The 20,248-nt window shown below is 53.5% G+C and overlaps 1 protein-coding gene across 2 annotated transcripts in view; it reads left to right on the top strand.

Annotated features, from left to right (window-relative positions):
• The window catches only part of ECE1 (endothelin converting enzyme 1), a 112,863-nt gene that overhangs the window by 33,142 nt on the left and 59,473 nt on the right, over window positions 1-20,248 (top strand). The window lies entirely within an intron of this gene.

The following is a 20,248-nucleotide window of genomic DNA, read 5'->3' as shown; positions in this document are numbered from 1 at the left end:
AGTCCAGGAGGGGATCTGGGGGCAGAGGGGTGGAGGGAAGACAACAGGGAGTTCAGAGTCAGATGGACCTGGTGTCTGGGGCGGGCTCTGGGCAGCTTTCCCGTCTGTGCAGTGGGGGCCCAGCTGGTACCCCCACAGACGCACGGCAGAATCGAGACAACAGCAGCACCATGTCCGCGGCGCTTCACGTATTTTCGCGTGTTTTGGGGCCGCCCGGGAGGGTGGTGCTCTTTTCCTCTGTTTTGCTGACACACTGAGGCGCAGAGAGGCCGTGCCACTCGCCCAAGTCAGCCAGGTTGTAGGGGCGAGAGCTGGGGTTGAACCCGGGCTGCCGGGGTCTGGGGTCCGCCACGCTCCTGCTGCCACGCTGTCCCGTGTCTCAGTGTCGCGGGTGACGATGTGTGGGCCACGTGCTGTGTCAGCTGGCCATGCTGGCTTGCCCCGGAAGCCCGTGCTGTTGGTGTGGGATGGGCCCGCGGGGCCTATTGATGGGTGGACGGAGGACTGGATGGACGTTGGGAACATTCCTGCACGTGGGGTGAGGGGAGGTGCTGGGGCTGTGACCCTGTGGGCCCTGCCTTCTGGGCAGCCAGCCAGACCCGCCGTGGCCCTGAGAGGGCCAGGAAGCCCGACTCTGAAAGCAGTAGCCCCCATTCCTCTGGTCCCTACTACACGCCGCATGCTTTGTCCATATTTGCTCGTTCAATACCCACAACCACTGGGGTTGCCCTAGATCATAACACGTGTCTTTGGAAGCTGGTTGGAACGTAGGTCCAACTGACTGCAAAGCCAGGGCCCTTTCCCACGGGTGCACCAGTCTGGGGGCCCGTCTCCTGCTTCCTGAGGGATGGGTTCCAGTCTCCTCAAAGAGGGTTTTTGTTTTGGTTTGGTTTTTTGTTTTTGTTTTTTTTTTTTTTTGTAATGAAACAGCATGAAGTTTTATTAGAATTGTGTAATTCACATCCTAAATATTTACATAAAAATAAACACAAAATTGCAAACATATTTGTTTTATCTTCCAAGTCATGAGCTTCATGGACTTACTTACTGGGATAGTTACAAGATAAAATCCCCAATCCTGAGTGTTAGTAAGGAAATACATACAGGAGCAGTAGGAGAAAAAATTAATTCTTCCTTCTGAGAAGCAGTGAAAAAGTAACCTAATTGCCCCTTGGGGATTGTCAAAGCTTTCCTCAGAACTCCTGGGGAATAGATTCTTTTGTAAAACAGTGAGAACTAAAACTACATCCCTTTACCAACACACAACCCTATGATAAGCTTTCTTTTCCAAACGTACAGAGGCTCTCAACTCTGAACTGTAGCTTAGTGAACTCAGCTCAAATGTCCCTATCATCCATTTCCCCAAAAAGGCAGTTCCAAAGAGGGGGAGAAGATCTATCACCTTTTTTTCACTTGGACAGCTTGAATAAAATTTCAAGGAGGCTTTTTTTAAAGATGATTTTGACGATTGTGGGCAGAGGGTCTGGGTGGGCTCAGGGTGGGATCCAAAGGGCCCAGACTAAGATTCTTATCCTGGTTCCTGGTTGGCCCCTTGGGCAACCGCCTCTACTCTTTTTTTTTTTAGAAAGTGATTTCTTTCTTTCTTTCTTTCTTTCTTTCTTTCTTTTTCTTTCTTTCTTTCTTTCTTTCTTTCTTTCTTTCTTTCTTTCTTTCTTTCTTTCTTTCTTTCTTTCTTTCTTTTTCTCTCTCTTTCTTCCTTTCTTTCCTTTCTTTCTTTCTTCTTTAAGATTTATTTATCTGAGAGAGACAGAGACAGCATGTGCAGGAGGGGCAGAGGGAGAGAGAATCTCAAGCAGACTCCCCGCTGAGTACAGAGCCCAACGCAGGGCTCGATCCTTGGACCCTCCCTGAGATCATGACCTGAGCAGAGACCAAGAGTCAGACGCTCAACCAACAGCGCAACCCAGGCGCCCCCTGCCCCTACTTCTTGTCTTGTTTTCCTCATTTGTTGAAAGCGGTTTATCTCCAGGGACCAGAGCTGAGTGCTAGGAGGCCAAAATGACAGGAGCCTTGCCCTTTAAGACTGCCTGGTCCGGTGGGTGGGACAGCCACGTGTGCAGTGCCAAGTCATCCGGTTGCGTGGTGGGATTGGTCGGGGGGGTGTGCAGGGTGCTGTGGGAGCAGAGGGGAAGGAAAGCGTGCAGAGCCAGGGTGTCAGGGGGATGGTGTGGGCACAGATTTGTGTCTATCCAGCTCTCTTCCCTCTCTTGCTGCTGGCACCGCTTCCCTTTGGGAGTAGCTGGGTGCACATCCCAGGACCTTGCCTTTGCCTCTTCACAGGGAGGACATATGAGCCAGGCCTGGCCCATCAGAGTTGTTCACTAGGACTATATATATATATTTTTTCAAGATGTTATTTATTTAGGGACGCCTGGGTGGCTCAGTCGTTAAGCGTCTGCCTTCAGCTCAGGTCATGATCCCAGGGCGCTGGGATTGAGCCCCTCATCGGGCTCCCTGCTCGGCGGGGGGCCTGCTTCTCCCTCTCCCTCTCCCCCTGCTTGTGTTCCCTCTCTCACTGTGTGTCTCTCTCTCAAATAAATAAATAATATCTTTTTTGAGAGAGAGAGAGAATTTGCAAGAGAGAGAGAGAGCATGAGCAGGGGGAGGGCTCAAGGGAGAAGGAGAAGCAGGCTCCCCGCTGAGCAGGGAGCCCGGACCCTGGGGTGGGGGGCTGGGGGAGTGGGGGAAGGGGAGTGCTCGATCCCAGGACCCCGGGATCATGACCTGAGCCGAAGGCAGACGCTTAACCGACTGAGCCCCCCAGGAGCCCCCCTAGGACTATATTTCAACACAGGGAGAAAGAAGGGTTCTTTTCTCTAGGGCTGTCAGCTGCCAGGAGGTAAGCCTGGCCCAGTCTAAACCCAGGAGGTGAGAACGAGGGTAACACAAAGGGAAGGAAAGAGAGGGGAGAGAACCCAAGAGCCTCCTCTGAGCTCCTGGATCTCTTCCTGTCCCAGGCCTGGCCCTCCCTCCCCTTCATGCAGTGCAAGCGTTTGCTTTGTTATAAACCCAAGCGGGAGCTGGGTTTCTGTCACTTACAACCCTGAGGGTCTTGACCAAGGAGGTTTCAGAGGGGAGGTGGCATTTGAACTAGGTGTTGAAGGAGTTTTGGGGACAAACAGCAGTGGCAAGGTTTTGCCAGGCAAAGGAAGCCGGTGGGAGAGTTGTGATCACGACCTGCCTGGGGGGCGGCAGATAATGATGTCTGCACAGATGTTAAAGGGCCTCGTGAGCCACGGGGCCGAGCCTGGGTGGATCAGCCCATCCATCCATCCACCCATCAATTCAGCTAACCAATCCAGTGGTAACTGGGTGCCAGGCGCTGTTGTGAACACTTCACAAAGAACGAATTGCATCCTTCTAATCACCCAGTGAGGTAGGTACTATTACTTCACCACTTTACAGGTGAGAAAACAGAGGCCCAGCGAGGTGGAGTAACTTGCTCAAGGTCACATAGTTGGTAAATAACAGAGCCAGAATTTGAACCCAAGCAGCTTGGCACTAGAGTTTATTTTCTTAACCGCAGAGTGGGAGTGACCACCCCACCACCTGCCCCAACCCAGCCCAGAGTTCTTTCTGTGGAACTCTGTGCTTCGTGCCCCAGTGGGGATGAGACAGGCCCAGGCCCGAGATGTGGCCCCAGAACCCCAGAGCCCCAGTGGGGCCTGGGGGATGGGCAGGGGAGAGCAGGAGGGTCCCGTGGCTTCTCTCAGAGGCAGTGGGTACCCCTCTGGCCCAGTTCCAGTCCCCACTAGCCAGGAGGTAAGGCCAGGCTCCTGTCAGGCACCCTGCTGGCCTACATTTTCTCCAGCTATGATAACTTTCAGAAACAGTGAATGACAGGCTCCAGCTGGGTCTGGCTAAGCCCTTGGCGAGAGGTCAGCAACGTGAAGAAGCTCTGGCTTCGGGCGCCTGGGTGGCTCAGTCGTTGAGCTTCTGCCTTCGGCTCAGGTCATGATCCCAGGGTCCTGGGATCGAGCCCCGCATCGGGCTCCCTGCTCTGCGGGGAGCCTGCTTCTCCCTCTCTCACTCCCCCTGCTTGTGTTCCTGCTCTCGCTATCACTCTCTCTGTCAAATAAATAAATGAAATCTTAAAAAAAAAAAAAAAAAAAAAAAAGAAGCTCTGGCTTCCAGCCCAAGTACTGGAGAGTTTTAAAGCTGCTCCTGACAGGGGAGGCCCTGGGTGGCAGGAAGAGGAGCGGCAGTGCAGCCCTGGGGATCCCTGGGGATTGTCTGCATCAGTCCATGGCTCCAGCTTGCCTCAGGCCCCAGCACCTCCCGTGTGCCAAGGGCTTTTCCCTTCTATTTAACAGAGGTGGGGAGTATCAGCCCCATTTTCAAACGAGGAGGCTGAGGCTAAGTGACTTGTCCGAGGTCTCAGAGCCACATTTCCTAGGTCCTTGACAGGCTCTGGACAGCCTCACTCCTGCCGCTTCAGCCTCATCCCTGACCTAGGGCTTCTGGAACACACACCAGAGCTCAGGTCTCCTGGCCCTTCCCACAGGACACCTTTCCTCATCTTATCTCCAATTCACAGAAGGAATTTTTGCCCAATGAGAGTGCTTTTCCATTCCTCCAAGGGAGGAGCCCAGCAGCCCCTGGGAATCCTACACGAGTGGTGTCTGGGGCAGGGGACGAAGGAGATTAAGGTTTCTGACTGCTCCCGTGTCCAGCCCTGGCAGGATACGTGAGAAAGGAGGCCAGCCAGTCCTGAGAGCCTCCAGAAATGCTTGTAAAAGTAAAGTGCCCAAAGAAGGAGCCGTTTCAGCTGAGGCTGAACCTCAAAAGAAAAAGGCTAGGCCTCTGCGAGTCGAGCAGGGAGCAAGGTTCTCCAGGCGGAGAAGACAGCATAAGCAAAGGTCCAGAGGTAGAGAAGTAGAGAAGTAGAAGGTGTGCTCTAGGGGAAGGACGGCAGTTCCCATGTGAGTGGCTGAAGCTGGGTTATGGTTCCGTGCACAAGTGGGGCAGGCAGGTTTCCACAGGTGACCCGTTTTAGACCTTCTGGGGGGAACCAGAAAGGGACATGACCCTTTGGGCTATTAGGAAAACAGTGAGCCAGGCTCCTCCTCTTTCTGAGCCAAGATCTTCCTCCCAGATCTCTGTCTCACGAGGATCCTCAAGTCAGGCTCAGCCTGGGAGGGGTGGAGGGCGCCTTTCCCCTGTACCTGACCACCTGGTCTCCTGGCTGGAGGGGGTACCACCATCGGAGCAGGGCTGGGCTGGGCTGGTGGAGAAGAGCTCCCACTTCCAGCCCTCAGTTGTTTTCCTCAGGGGGTCAAAGCATGCAACACTCTGCTCTAGAACTGGAGCCCCAGAGCTAGCGGGGACGGTGACCAGAATGGCTCCTAGGATGCAAGGTGCCCCCATGCTCCCGGCACTCCCCCGCCCACAGGTGTCGTGATGATGTTTGAATGCTGCCTTTTACAAAGCATTTACTCTGTGGCATCCACTGGGCATGGCACTTCCCACAGTGTCTCACTGGCCACTCCTAACAGCCCAGCAAGGAAGCCACTAGGCTCCGAGAGGTGGCATGACTCGCTCAACGTCACAGTTCCCCAACAGCTGAGCTGAATGTGTCCGACCTCAAAATCTGCGTTCCCACCCGGGACGTTGGAGACCCTGACTCCGACCCCTGAGAGTTGCCGTGAAGAGAAAAGTGAATTAAGGGGAGCGAGCCCCCACTGGGGGATGTAAAGTGGGGCAGCCAGTGTTGCCTGGCCCCGGCTGCAGAAATGTGGGCAGGGGTCCTGAGCAGCGAGTGGCCCAGGAGCTGACGCACCGGACCCAAAAGGAAGGGGAGGGTCTGGGTGCAGGGAGATACTGGGCCATCAGCTGCCCATGGCCATCCTAGGCCCAAGCTGGCTCAGTGCTCACTACCTAGCCCTTAGCAGTCATGGCAAAGGCATGTGGGGCTTTGGAAGGAGCACTGGACTGAGATTCCAGAGGCCTGGCTTCTGGTCCTGGCTCAGCCCCTGATTCAGCTTACTCAGGGAGCCTCCTCTTGGGACCTCAGTTAATTTATCTGTAGAATGGGGATGGGGTGGGGTTCAGACAAGGCTCACTCCCCTCCAGCCACACTGCCCTTCTTCCTGCTCCTTGCACACTACGCTTGGTCCTGCCTCTGGGGCTTTGGTCTTGCTGTTCTCTCTGCCTGAAATGACCTTCTGACAGCTGACACCTGTCATTTCTGGTTTCAGTGTACATGTCACCTGCTCACAGAGGCCTTCTTCCACTCCTCCCCAGGAGTTCACTACCCCACCACTGCCCTCCTATACTTTCTTTTTTTTTTTTTTTTTTTTTTTTTAAATTTTATTTATTTAATTGACAGAGAGAGAGAGAGAGAGACAGCGAGAGAGGGAACACAAGCAGGGGGAGTGGGAGAGGGAGAAGCAGGCTTCCCGCCGAGCAGGGAGCCCCATGCGGGGCTCGATCCCAGGACCCTGGGATCATGACCTGAGCCAAAGGCAGTCGCTTAACCAACTGAGCCACCCAGGCGCCCCCTTCCTATACTTTCTTTATGACACAATGAGGCAGTCTCTGCAGTGAGCCTACAGGGTACTGGGTAGGGTTAGAGACTAGAGTCAGATTCCCTGCGTTCGAATCCCAAACGCCAACACTCAGAGCTGCATGATCTTGGCCATAAGCTCTCTGTGCCTCAGTTTCTTCACCTGTAAAATGGGGTCAATAATAACACATTATTTTTGTAAGGATTAAATACGAAATGCATTAAAAAGCACTTGTGGGGCGCCTGGGTGGCTCAGTCGTTAAGTGTCTGCCTTCGGCTCAGGTCATGATCCCAGGGTCCTGGGATCGAGCTCCACATCGGGCTCCCCGCTCGGCAGGAAGCCTGCTTCTCCCTCTCCCACTCCCCCTGCTTGTGTTCCCTCTCTCCCTGTGTCTCTCTCTGTCAAATAAATAAATAAAATCTTTAAAAAATAAAAAATAAAAAGCACCTGTGCTCATCACACAGTAAGTACTCAATAAATGTTAGGTGCCGTTATTATTATTATTATTTTAAGATTTCATTTATTTGAGAGTGAGAGACAGCACAAGCGGGGAGGAGGGGCAGAGGGAGAGGGAGAAGCAGATTCCCCGCTGAGCAGGGAGCCCGATGCGGGCCTCGATCCCAGGACCCTGGGATCATGACCTGAGCCAAAGGCAGATGCTTAACCAACTGAGCCACCCAGGCACCCAGATGTTGTTATTATGATAACTCTTAGCAACATTGTTTATTGTTGGTCTTACCGATTAAAAGTCAAGCTCCTGAGACAAGGACTTTGTCTTGTTCAGTGATGTGTGTCAAGCGTGGAGCTCATTTCCTGGCACACAATAGGTGCCGAATAAATATTTGAATGAGTGAACAAACAGATCGATGAGCCCTGACATCCCTCTCTTCTAAGAGGCTCTGTGTGGTTGGAGATGGAGAAGGTTGGGTGCTGGGAAGACAGGGCTGGGCCCTGAGCAAGGTGCCCCCATCCTGACCTGCCCCGATGGGGGTCCACACCCTGCAGGACAGAGGGGTCTCTGGGGAGCGAGGTGGCTCCCTGTCCCAGCCGCCGTGACCACAGCGGTGTTTGTGTGTGTCTGATACTGTTGCTCAGCTCAAATTCTGGCGGCCGGGCATGGGGGCCAACGTAGATTTTTCCCTGTGCTCAGCAGCCCTCCCTCCTGAACCCGCAGAGTTGGGCCCAGCACTGCCACCCCTCCCCCAGTTTCAGAAGCTACTCTCACAAACAGAACCGCCCCCAGGGGCCCCTCCCACCACTCCCATGCCTCCTACCTGTTCTACATCAGTTCCCCTGCAGGCCTTTTCTTGGACACTGGCACTCTGAGCACCCGTGAGGACACTGCTTTATGTGCCTGGGCCTGAGAGGGAGGGAGAGAGAGCCATGCAGTCATCTCTACTGACCACACCAAGGCTCAGAGGGGAGATTCGCTGGAGGGCCCCACAGCTGGCAAGGACCAGAGTCGGGTCTCAAACCGAGGCTGCACTGTGTGCTGCTTCTCCCTGCATTCATTCATTCAGCTCATGATACTGAGCACCTCGTCTGTGTCAGGCGCAGCCGTGATCGTGGTATCTGCCCCGGCGGGTGATCCAGAAGGGAGCCGGGCTTTGTAGCGAGAGCGTACGCCCGTGCCATTCGATAGAACTTGCTGTGATAGGCAGATGTTCTGTATCTGTGCCGTCCGTGAGCCGTATGTGGCTGGTGAGCACTTGAAATGTGGCTAGTGCAAATGAGGAATTGAATTTTTTTTCAAGATTTTATTTATTTATTTGACAGAGAGAGAGAGCACAAGGAGGGGGAGCGGCAGGCAGAGGGAGAGGGAGAAGCAGGCTCCCCGCTGAGCAGGGAGCCCAGTGCGGGACTCAACCCAGGACCTTGGGATCATGACCTGAGCTGAAGTCAGACGAACCCAACCGACCGAGCCGCCCAGGCGCCCCGAGGAATTGAATTTTTAATTTTAATTTAATTTTAATTAATTTTAATTTCAGCAGCCACATGCGACTAGTGGCCATTGTGCAGTTCTTTGAAGATCAATCATGGTCTCAGACTGTAGGTCTCCAACTCACATGTGAGCAGGGGAAGCGGGTCGATTTCCCAGGGGCACCTCAGGCTCTCTTCTTTGCCAGTATATTCAACTCACAGGCGATGTCTTCACACCCGAGAAGGAGTTAGTCACCGTTTTCTTTGAAACATGAGACCCTCCTGACCCATCTTTCAGTTTCGGCTTCTTTTTTTCTTATCGAGGTGTAAGTTACGTCCAGTGAAATGCATGGCCAGAAGCAAACAGTTTGATGATTTTTGACAAACACAGACATGTGTGAAAACACAGAGGGAATCAAAATATGGGACATTTCCAGAACATTTCCATTCCCCCAGAAGGTTCCCTCCTACCTCTTTCCAGGAAGTCCTATCCTCAGAGGCAACTGCTGTTGTGATTTCTGTCACCATAGATTCGTTTTGCCCTATTTCAGCCTCACATGAATCATTTTCCCACTTTGACTAAGACAAGGGACAAGAAATACTTCTCTTTTCTCTTTGTTATAAAAACCAGAGCACCAGCATGATGACAAGTGACAGCTGACCCTGGGTTGCAGCAAGAAGGAGCCAAGGAGGAGTGGGGGTGGGGTGGAAGGACTGGGGGGCCCTGGGGACTTGTGGCCTGTCCCCAAGCGGGTAGCCCCTCCTCGGCTCCAGAGGAAAGCTGAAAATACTGATCTTCATGTAGAATCTCCTAAAAGTGGGCATTTCAAAACCTGGTACAGCACCGCAGGCCAGTAATTCACATCTGTGGGCCAGACTTGACCTGTGGGGCTGCCAGTTTGCGAGTTCTGCCTTGGGCTAATCAGACTGTTGGCAATAATACTAGTGATATTTGTTAAGTGATTCTTTTGTTGGAGGTCCTCTTCTAAGCGTTTGATGTTATTAAGTCATCTAATCCTCCTAACAACTTATTAATAAATCCATTTTACAGATGAGTAAGCTACACCAGAGAGGGATTAGGGGACTTCCCCCAGGTTATGGAGCCAGGACTTGGCTGGGCTTTGAACCCTGACTGATTCCTGAGACCATGCTCGTAACCCCTGCACGTCCTCCCCTTGGGAGTGAGAGTGGCCGGAGAGGCTGCAGGGGTCGGTCACACCACTTGGGGTGCAGCTTCGCCAGCTCCCTGGAGCACCACCACCCTGAGCAGGCAGTGAGAGCGTGCCTCAGCCCCGCCCGCTGGGACTGCCCTGGCACGGGCAGTGTTGCAAGTTCAGACACCCCGGCTGTCTGTTGGTGGAGTCCTGATTGTAGGAAGTGCTGGGAAAGCAGCCAGGGGTGGGGTTGGGAGGCTAGGAGCCTGGCTGATGCCTGATGAGGCTTTGGGGGAGCACTGGGCAAGTGGGGGCAGAAGGAGCAGGAACCTGGCAGGGGGAGAGCCCAGGCCCGGGAGGGGGGCAGGGGAGAAGGGAAGGATCAGCCAGAGGGGCCCAGGGCCAGGCCAGGGTGCTGCCGCCGGGGGAGCTGGGGGCTGAAGCATTCCATCCGGTGCGCCCCCAGCCCCAGCCCCCCTGCTGCACCTCATCCAGACAAGCAGATCAATAAGAGAAGGTTGGGCAGGAGAAGATAAGAATCATCAGGCAAAAACAATGCTGTGTTTCTATCACCCCCTCCTGCCTTGGGGAGGTGGCCCAGGAGGAAACGGGCCCAGTGAGGGTACAGCCAGAACCCAGACCTGGACTCCTGTCTTCCACTCCAGTGCTCCTTCTGCTCCATTTGGCCGTGTCCCTCAGGACCAGGCGTTGTGGGGAAAGAGGGTCTGTGGTCCCTGGCAGGGATGTGTCCCAGCAGCCTCAGGGGAATGGCAGGGACAGGCACCCCTCCCCTCTGGCTCTGCTGTGTTACTGAGCCAGGCTGGCAGGAAGTGCTAAGTGAGCATTTGCCAGTCTGTTTGGTTTTTTCCAATTGGATCTTCCCACCCACCTCTGCAATATGTGTTGTTATCATATATCCCTCATTTTACCAATGAGGAAGCCAGGCCCAGAGAGGTAGAGATCATCGCCGAAAGTCACAGGAGTAAATGAGTGATGTCTGTAGAGTGCTTCGCGCCATTCTGGTGCACTGCGAAGGACTGTGGGCATCGGCCAGAGGAGGGATGAGGTTAAGGAGGACCTCTCGGAGGAGGTGACATGGGGCTGGGCTTTGGGGAGCCCAGCCTCTCAGGCTGCTGGTTCCCCTAGGGTTAAGGTTGTTTCCTGAGTAAGCCATGATGCTGGTTGGGTCTCCTCACTCCGAGGACGCCACCTCCCACCCGAAGACCCAAGTAATGTGGGCTGGTACCCTAGGCCCTCACAAGCCCTCTGGCAGCCTTCACACCAGGGGAGCCCTCCGGGCCTGGCTGCACATCCTATGTATTGTGAAGGGGCAGCCTGGCCTTGGGGTGGTCACGGCACCTCTGTGAGTCTCAGTTTGCTCATCTGTCAAGTGGGGAGAGTGCTGCTTATCTGGCAGGATTGTGGTGAGGGCCTGGCAGGGGATGGGTGCTCGGCAAACAGGCACCACAGAACCTCCAGGAAACAGCTGTTGAATTGACTTGGACTTTTAAAGTCAAAGGACAGACAGACCCCCATCTAGCTTGATCCGTACTTGAGCCCAGCACCAAAAAATCCCAACTACTGTGTCTGAAGTCGCATGCTTTAGAGGATCAGGAGTCACTCACCCCGCTTCAGCTGTGTCTGTCTGCACTGGATGAGGGCCCTAGGAAGCAAGTTTGCCTTTAGTTATTGTTGCCCCAAACCCCAGCCCTTATTGAGTGCTTGCTGTGTACCAGGCACTACGCTGAGCCCTTTATGTTGTCCTCTTACACAGGAGGCAGCAGGCTCCGTAACTGAATGCTGGGGACTCAGCCAGTACATGGTGGACTTGAGACTTGAGCCCGTGTAGTCTGGCTCCACACTCTTTGCTCTTAGGAAGAGAACACAACCTGCTAGAAATAAGCAAAAACCATTAATTTGGCGCAGGCCTTCACACTCACCAAGGCTTTATATGCCTGTGATTCAGTTTTGTCCTGATATCACCAGATGAGAACGGTGTCACCATTCGGTGTCTTATTGTGAGGCAGACAGGTGCCGTCACCTGCTCGAGGCCTCGTGGCTAGGCTGGAATGTGGGTCCCGTGCTCTTCCCCTGGCTCCTCAGCCACTTCTTGGGGAGGCCATTGTCCAGCTTGAATGGCGGCAGCCAGCAGGCCCCCGTGAACTCCCCGTGGGGCAAGCACCATCCCGGCCCCAGGCTCCCACTCTCAGTATCCACCTCGCTTTAGGGCCGTCAGTTCTCGGGAAGCAATGTAAAGGAGTGATTTTCAAACTCCATTCCTTGGAACCCTTGAAGCCAGTTTGGGGTCAGGATGTGGGGTCATTGAATGCCTAAGTGGCAGCTCCACTTACATCTCTTTTGTATTTTGGGTTGCCGTGTTAACTTTGTCATATAAAGGGCTTTATAGGACTAAAAATATATGTGCTCGTGAACCACCGTTTGAATCCAGCAACTACTTCCCCATTTTACAGATGGAAAAACTGCCGTCAAAGCCCATACTTCCCCCATAAATGATAACATTCAGGCAGTGTTCTAAGTTTTTTCACTTGTTTTAACCCTCCCACCCCCGCGAGGGCCACACCACTGTCTCCGTTGTGCAGACGAGGGCGCTGAGGCTCAGATGGAGTGGTTTTCCCCAAGATTAGAATCCAGGGAACCTAGCTCCCAAGTCCACACTTTCAGCCACTCCCAGCCTGACAGGCACACCTTCTGTTTGTGTTCTGGAGAGGGGAAGTCACTTGCCCTAAGGCCCAGCGGAAGCCAGCCTGGGACCTGGAGCCAAAATGCAGATCTTCTGCCTCCCAGCCCAAGCCCAAGCCCAAGCCTGCTGTTCACGACGTCACTGGGGCCAGGTGGGGAGACGGGCAACCCTGTGTGAATCCTGGCCCTGTTCTTCACTGGCTGTGTGACCTTGGACAAGTGAATGGACCTCTCTGAATCTGTCTCCTCACTTTAGAAAAGTGAGAATAGGGCCCACATCACAGAGTCATCATGAAAGTTAAACAGGATCATCCGCATGAGTTGACTGGCATGGGGTCTGGCACAAACGGTGAGGGCCCCAGCCACCCCCAGTTCATGGGTCCAAAGGGTCCCCAAAGCTTCGTGCCTCACCTGCCTCCTCCCCCCTCTTCCTGGCCCTCACTACCCACCTACGTAACACAAATACTAATTACAACCATTTCCACGAGCTGCTTCCTGGCTGAGCCTAATTATGGGGTAGTTCAGGCATGACCATCATAAATATCAAGTGAGGCAGATTAACTTTGTCCTAAGTTTTATGTGATTAGATCAGCAAATTGTTCAGGCACACGTGGTGTCCTCAGCTTGGGACTTAATGCAGACTGGTCATCCTGCACAGCGTAGGCCAGCTGCAGCTTTCGGGTCTGTTTTGAACTTGGTGCTTAGAGAAGACCAGAGTAAGTTGGCCCTTTAACCCAGCCAGGAGGGGATGCCTAAAGTGGGAAGGATGGACCAGCCTGGGGCTGCCATCTTATTTGTTGTCACGGCAAAACCACAAGCTTTGGGCACTGGTACACCTGGGCTGCCGTCTGGGCTTTGTTACTTACCGGCTGTATGACTCTGGGCGTGTTACTAACCCTCCTGCGTTACAGTTGTTTTGTACTATGCAGCAGGGAAGAGGCAAGGAGGTACTGTGTGCCGACAAGCGCCAGGCCCAGCACCTGGCATATTCTAGGTCCTCCTAATTGTTCCTTCCTTTCCCATCTTCTGTCGTTCCCAGTAAGATGGGATCCCGCGTTTTCTGAACCCACTGCCACCCACGCTAACGTTTCCTGGGCACTGCTTCTCTGCAAGCACTGGACTGAGGACTTTATGTGTCTCATTTTATTTGATTGTGTAAAGACCCTATGGAGTAAGTACCATTATCATCTCCACCTGATAGACAAGAAAACCAAAGCCCAGACAGGAAGCGGGATGACTTTGTCAGGGTCCCATGGCTGCACTTGGCTGCCAGTCACTCTGTGGGGATGAGATGCTAGAAGGTCATGCAGGATGCTGCTGGGGAGGAAAGGTCACAGTGAAGTCCGAGAAGGCTGCCTGGAGGAAGATGCATCTGAGCTGAAGAGTTAGCCAGGGGAAGGAGGCGAGGAGAGGCCTCACGGGCAGAGGGCAGTGGATGTGCAGAGGCCCGACAGCAGCGAGCACGGTGTAGCTGGGGGACCAATGGTACATATCTGACTGAGGTTCGAGCATGTGAGGGAGGACTGGTGAGTGAAAAGCTCAAGAGGAGCCAGGAGCCAGACCCCAGCAGGGAGGGGAGGTTGGAAGCCGGGCCAAGGCTCCTGCTTTTTTCTGCCAGTTCCAGGGAGCTAGTGTGTGAAGGAGGAGAGTGACTGGACCATATCAGTTAGTTTAGAAAGTTCTGCTTAGAGCCAGCTGGGAGATGAGGGACTGGGGTGGGGGTGGGGGGGGTGATAATCAGAGATCAAGTGGGTCAGGGGGCCAACCCCGAAGGCTTCCAGGGGGAGGAGGGGAGGGGCAGAGCCTAGGACACCCCCCTGAGGGGCAGAGGTGACAGAGGCTGTCACATGGGGGGGAGGGTGGAGAGAGGCGTGGTCAGCAGTGTAATGTGTGGCCCGGGTCAGGGAGTAGGGAGGAGGTTGCTAGCCAGGTCTGGGGCTTGGGCGTGGGCTGGCCTCCTCAGCAGCACTGAGGCAGTTGGTTGGCAGCACTAGGTAAGGCTCTCAATGCCTCCCAGGGCCCCCAGGCAGGTGAGTCAACAGTGGACCAAGTAGGGGAGTGTTTTCCAGCGCCCTGCATGTGTGGGCATGTCTCCTCTGCCAGCACATTAAGGGAGCTGGGCCTGGGACTCTCTGGTCCAGACCGGGGTGATTGACTCATGGGCTGGCAAGGGATGGGAGCCAGGTCTCAAGGAGGTGGCCCAAGAAAAGAGGAAGAGGCCCTGAGAGGGTCAGGAAGATCTGGGTTCGAGCCCCAGTTCTGCTGCCAAATGGCAAGCTGCTTCCTTTCTCCGGCCTCAGTCTCTGCATCTATAAAATGGGGGTCCCAGGGCTTATTCCACGGCATGTTCATGAGACACAAAGAAGATCAGAGTATAGAGGTGCCAGGGTGGCTCAGTCGGTTAAGCATCTGCCTTAGGCTCAGGTATTGATCCCGTAGTCCTGGGATCAAGTCCCACATCGGGCTCCTTGCTCAGCGGGGAGTCTGCTTCTCCCTCTGCCCCTCCCCCCGCTCGTGCTCTCTCTCTCTCTCTCTCTCACTCACTTTCTCTCAAATAAATAAATAAATTCTTTTAAAAAAAAGATAGAGCCTTGAGAACTGGGTGGTGCTGGGCTTGTGTCCATGTCGACGATACTGGACAACACTGTTTATGTTTTAGGGGGCAGCAGTTGTGGTTTTTAAAAAAATAAACATTTTATTGTAGAACAGTTTAGATTTATAGCATTATTGAGAAGATAGTTCAGAGAATTCCCTTACACCACACCCCTGGCTTCCCCTGTTATTAACATCTTAGATGGGACATTTGTCAAAATCAATGAGCTGATATTGATACATTGTTACTAACTGAAGTCTATACTTTATTCAGATTTCTTTCACTTTTACCTAATGTCCCTTTTCTGTTCTGGGATCCCATCTAGGACACCCCGTTACATTTATAGTCCTGTCTCCTTGAAACCTCTTGGCTGTGACAGTTTCTCAGACTTGACTTGTTTGATGACCTTGACAGCTTTGAGGAGTACTGTCGGGTATTTTGTAGAATGCTTCTCCATCAGGATTTGTCTACCATTTTCCTCCTTATTAGGCTGGGGGAACGTGTGTTGAGAAGGAAGGCCAGAGAGGTAAAGTACCACTCTTTGTCACATTATCAAGAGTACCTACTCTCCCTGGACTTAACGCTGTTGATGTTGACCTTGGTCAGCAGGGAGTCTGTTATTTTTGTCCTGAGCAACGCGGCACAGCTAGAATCGGGCCAGTGTTGGCTGAACAAAGGCCAAGATCAGGTATGTGGGCAAGGGTAGGGGCGCCTGGGTGGCTCGGTCGGTTAAGCGTCCGACTCTTGATCTCAGCTCAGGTCTTGATCTCAGGGTCATGAGTTCAAGCCCCACGTTGGGCTCCATGCTGGGCATGGAGCCTACTTAAATAAAAAATTAAAAGAAAAAATATATGGATAAGGGCAGAAGTAAATGGGAAAGGTGGTGGAGGAAAATAAAGAAAAGCAGGTATGAAGCACTGGGATGCAGTGCTGTATACCAGATAGTCTATAACAACCCTTTGTCCAGATGAGGAAAATGGAGTCCCAGAGGGGAAATGATGTGGGCCCAGGATCCTGGGATTGGGCCCAGGTCTGTCTTGACTGTCTCACCCCCACTGCTGAATAAGTACCTTGACACTGCATTCCCCGGAGAGTGGATGAGGGAAGGGGCGTTCCTGCTACAGGTTGCTTCTAATTTACTTTATTCTGCAAAGGATTCATGATGGGTTATGACCAAAACTCATTCAATAAGATAATATGCAATCGAAATGGAAAATCAGGATCAGAGAAAACAGACTGAAAAATGTGGACAAGGAAAAGGCTGAACATAAAGACCAGGAAAGTGCCCGTAAATAGTGTCTGATTTGGCTGTCAGTTTCCTGGCAGCCAAGGAAAAAAGGGATCTGGGCCAATTCCTAGGATTCCTGGTATCAGAATAGGAATGTTGTGGTAAATCTAAAAAGAAATTAATCAAATGGAAATTTCTCCTCTAAAAGACCGAGCAATGTAATAGATGACATAATAGTAATAATAAACATCACATGGTATCGCCTTTAAGAGTGGCAGCCATACTTTTACTATCTTGTCCCTTGCCTGAAATTGTTCTGTTTGATTTTACATGATTGTCATCAAGCAACTAAACTCTACTATTTCTTCTTTGTTGAAATCACAGATACTAATGCCCTTGTGAAAACCCGGGATACAAGTTAACTAGTTATCCATATGCCAGGTTTTGCGCTGGGTGCCAGGGCTGGAAAGTAGTAAGAAGATTGTTGCCCAGCCCCCAGGTCCTCTCCATGCCAGCCGTGGAGATGCCCAGACAAGGCCTGCACATAATGCAGGTGCCAGGGAAGGAAGCAGGGAGGGCTTCATGGAGGCAGAGGTAGGCCAGAGATGGAGAGCAGTAGTGAGGAGGGGGCCCAGTCTTGGGAGACAGGGTATCAGCCGCTGGGCCCTCGGGGGTGGGGACCAAGGCCTGACGTGCATCAAGGACTCCATGGGCTCCCATTGAGTGGTCGACCCCTGCGGGGCTGGGTAAGAGTCGGGGTGATGACCACACACCTGAGGGGCATATGGAGGATGGACCTGGAGAGGGCGGAGTTCAGAGTTCTTTCGGTGGTGGGGATCAGTGGAAGGTTTTTGAGCCTTGCAGTATATATAAGTAATGATGGAATGAAGAAGAACAGCTAACACCTGGTGAGCACATGCTGTGTGTCCTTAGGGATGACAACAGTCCTTCGAGGGAGGTACAGTGATTATCATCCCCATTTTCCAGATGAGACAGCTGAGGCACAGGGAGGCTATCACTTGCGCATGGTCACACAGCTGAGAAGTGGGCCCACGGGCATCTGAACTGAGGCTCGGACCTAGAGCTTCTACCCCCTCTGTTGTTGTGCCTATTGAATAACAGTATCGGACTGACACATAATGTGAGTGCGTGTGAGATGACCTGTAAGTACTTCACAGATCCCAGCCAATCATGAGCCCCCGAGGCAGGAACTGACAGAGCAGAGGCTCAGAAAGAACGTGAAAACAGCTTGGAGGGTGTAGCCAAGGAGTCGCAGGCCTGTGAACTTCACTCGGGACTGCTCTTCCTGCCTGACACACTCCAAGGTTCCTTGAAGAACCCCTGCTTTGGGCAAACCTACGGCGAGAACCATCTGAGCGATTAACGCAGTCGCCGCAAATAGGATCACACCCGGGTGTCACTGGGCCAGAGCCTTTGTTGTCAGAAACATGTGAGCGTTTCTAATATTTCTCATTTCTGTTCACCCCAGGCCTTTGATTTCCATGCGGCACTGTCACAGCCGCTCTGGTTCATACGACCTTCTCTGTGCAGCGCGGGAGGCCTGGGGCGGGGGGCCAAGCTGTGGTTCCCACTTTTCCGAGCTCGGTCTCCACCTTCGCGTGAGCATCAGCCTCTGAGGGGCCCAGGGGAGGAACAAGCAGATCAGGGCAGACTCGCCACAAAGCAGCTGTGTTCTCCTTTCCCTGAAGCCCGCACTGCAAACAAGATGATAGGAACGAATGTGGGCTGCCCAGCCAGCTCGGTGCCGGGACCGAGGGCCCCGTCTGAAGAAGCAACTCGCTCTTCCACAAAGAGCACAGGACTAAGAGTGCGGGACCCCGGTTCAAGGCCCAGCTCTGCCACTTCCTAGCCGTGTGGCTGTGGTACTTGGAGGGAGCAGCATGAGGTCAGGCGGGCAAGCATTCACCTCCTGGGCCACTCACTCTCCAGCCAGGTGACCTGGCGGGGGGGGGAAGGAGGCGGACTGTCGAGTCCTGCCTCCTCCCTCATCCTCAGTCTTCTCACTGGGAGCCCGCAGAACGTCTTGGGGTCAGGAGAGCTACATTTTGTCAGGCAGTACAGAGCAGGTTTCCTGCCTGCCCAGCACCTCCCTCCCACTTCTCCTGTAACATGGAAGTGATGAGGCTGAGACCCCAGGTGGGTATGGGGACCCAACAAGACAGGGAATGGAAGACCCCTTCCAGCTCTGGGTGGGTGCAGATAGAGGGCCGCCATTGTTGTTGGAGTGGCACTCACTCATGGACTGGGGCCTCTGCGCTCCTCACCGAGCCAGCCAAGCCGCTTCCGCGACTCAGGTGGGTTCAGTTCACTGCAGAGCCCGAGGCAGGCGTTTTAGGAGGGGCACCTCGTCTTTTGTGCCCTGAAAAATAAACAACTCTCCGTCTGAGCAGATTTCTGCTTGGGAGGTACGTGAGCTTCCTTCATCATCTATCCACAAACAGGCTGCAGTGGGATGGACGGCACCAGTGGCCTGGCCTTGGCCCCCGGGGTGGGCTTCCAGCCTCCCTCCCTTGCCTCCCGTCTTTGCTCCAACACCCATGGAGGCTCCAGCTGCAGACTTGGCCCTGCGGGAGACAGGGCCTGAGGAGCCCTGGCCCCTGCCTTCAGGGTCCTCCCATTTAGAGTGCTGTGTGCTTCAACACAAGGAGGCATGGGGTGGGGGCCTGGGTGGGAGGGGACACTGAGCTGGGGACAAGAAGCCTCCTTGTCTGGAGGGTGGTGAGGAGAGCTTCCTAGAAGGGGTGATCTCTGAAATGAGATCGAAGGAGGAGGAGCCACTGCCTCTGTGCCCGGGCAAGTTACCTGCCTGAGCCTCAGCTTCAGGCTCTGTAAAAGGGGCCAATAATACTCAGAGGGAGGGTGAGAGGCTTAAATGGGAGGATGGCTGTGGTAGAACTGACAAATGCCTCATACCCCTAGGTGTTTCTGAAACAGTAGCTGCTGTGCAGGCTGGGAAGCTGTGTGGTGAACCGAACTTCTTTTTCAAGGGTCTTTTCCTCGGCGGGTTGACAGCTGTTACTTAGTGTAAGCAAGCGTCCTGGTTTCAGAAAAAGTCCAGCCGTAACTCAGCATGACGTGAAGAAACCTTCTGTCTCTCTGGCTCCAGTGGGTAATGGGACGACCCCCACCCGCTGGGAGTGAGGCAGAAGTCTCCAGAATTAAAATTCTCCCCAAGCGCCCCACCTCCCCCAGGCCTGTGCCTGTTCAATATGTTTCCTTTGTCCTTGGTTTCCTTTGTCCTTTCCTTTGTCCTTGCAAAATTAGATTGTCAAGGACTTAAGGGCACTGCCCCAGAGTAATTTTCACGTCCCCTCCTCTTGTTCCACCATTGATTTGAACTATTGAGCACCAATAGTATGCGAGGTGATGGGGATTCTGTGCCGAACAAGGTCCTAGCCCTGGTAAAGTTCATAATGCTTGCGGGGTGGGAGGGGTGAGATCAAGGTAAAGTAAAGTAGTAACAACAGGCTGCGGTAAATACCCTAAAGGGGAAAAATGGGGTGTGTAACAGAATATTTGAGGGGCTCCTTAGAGTGGTCAGGACGCTGGAGGAGGTGACGATTTAAGCTGAGGTCTGAAGCCGGAACTGGCCATGGGAGGAGTAGAGACGAGGAAAGAATGTTCCAGATAGAGGGGATAGTAACTGTAAAGATCTTGAGGGAGGGGAGAAACTTGAGAATCTGAGGAACTGAGTGAAGGCCGAAGAAGTTGGGGCCTGAGTGAGTGAGGTGGGGAGCGGCACGAGGTGAGGGTAGGCAGGGGCGGTGGGCAGACTGGTAAAGGGCTGAGAGGGCCAGGGTAGAAGCAGGAGGCCTCCAGGAGCTGTTGCTGTGACCCCAGGCAGTCACCCCACCCCTCTGAGCCAGTTCCTGCACACACGTGTGTGGCCATGGGAACCAAATATGGGAATGAACAGACGTGCACTGTGGGAAGCTGAAAAATGTATAAATGAGGGGGATTCCAGGTCTCACTGGAAGTGGAGGGTCCTTCGGGAAACTTCTGGGTTAGACTTCTCCGAGGTGGGAGGCGGAGCGCTGGGTACCTAGAGTTCCTACCTGAGCACCTGCTTGAGACTCTTGCCTCCTGAGACTGAAGGTGGAGGGAT

Source organism: Zalophus californianus, chromosome 4, assembly GCF_009762305.2.
Source record: "Zalophus californianus isolate mZalCal1 chromosome 4, mZalCal1.pri.v2, whole genome shotgun sequence".
Lineage (NCBI taxonomy): Eukaryota > Metazoa > Chordata > Mammalia > Carnivora > Otariidae > Zalophus > Zalophus californianus.
Note: the sequence above shows the minus strand (reverse complement) of the source record. Positions and strands in the feature narration are given on the sequence as shown.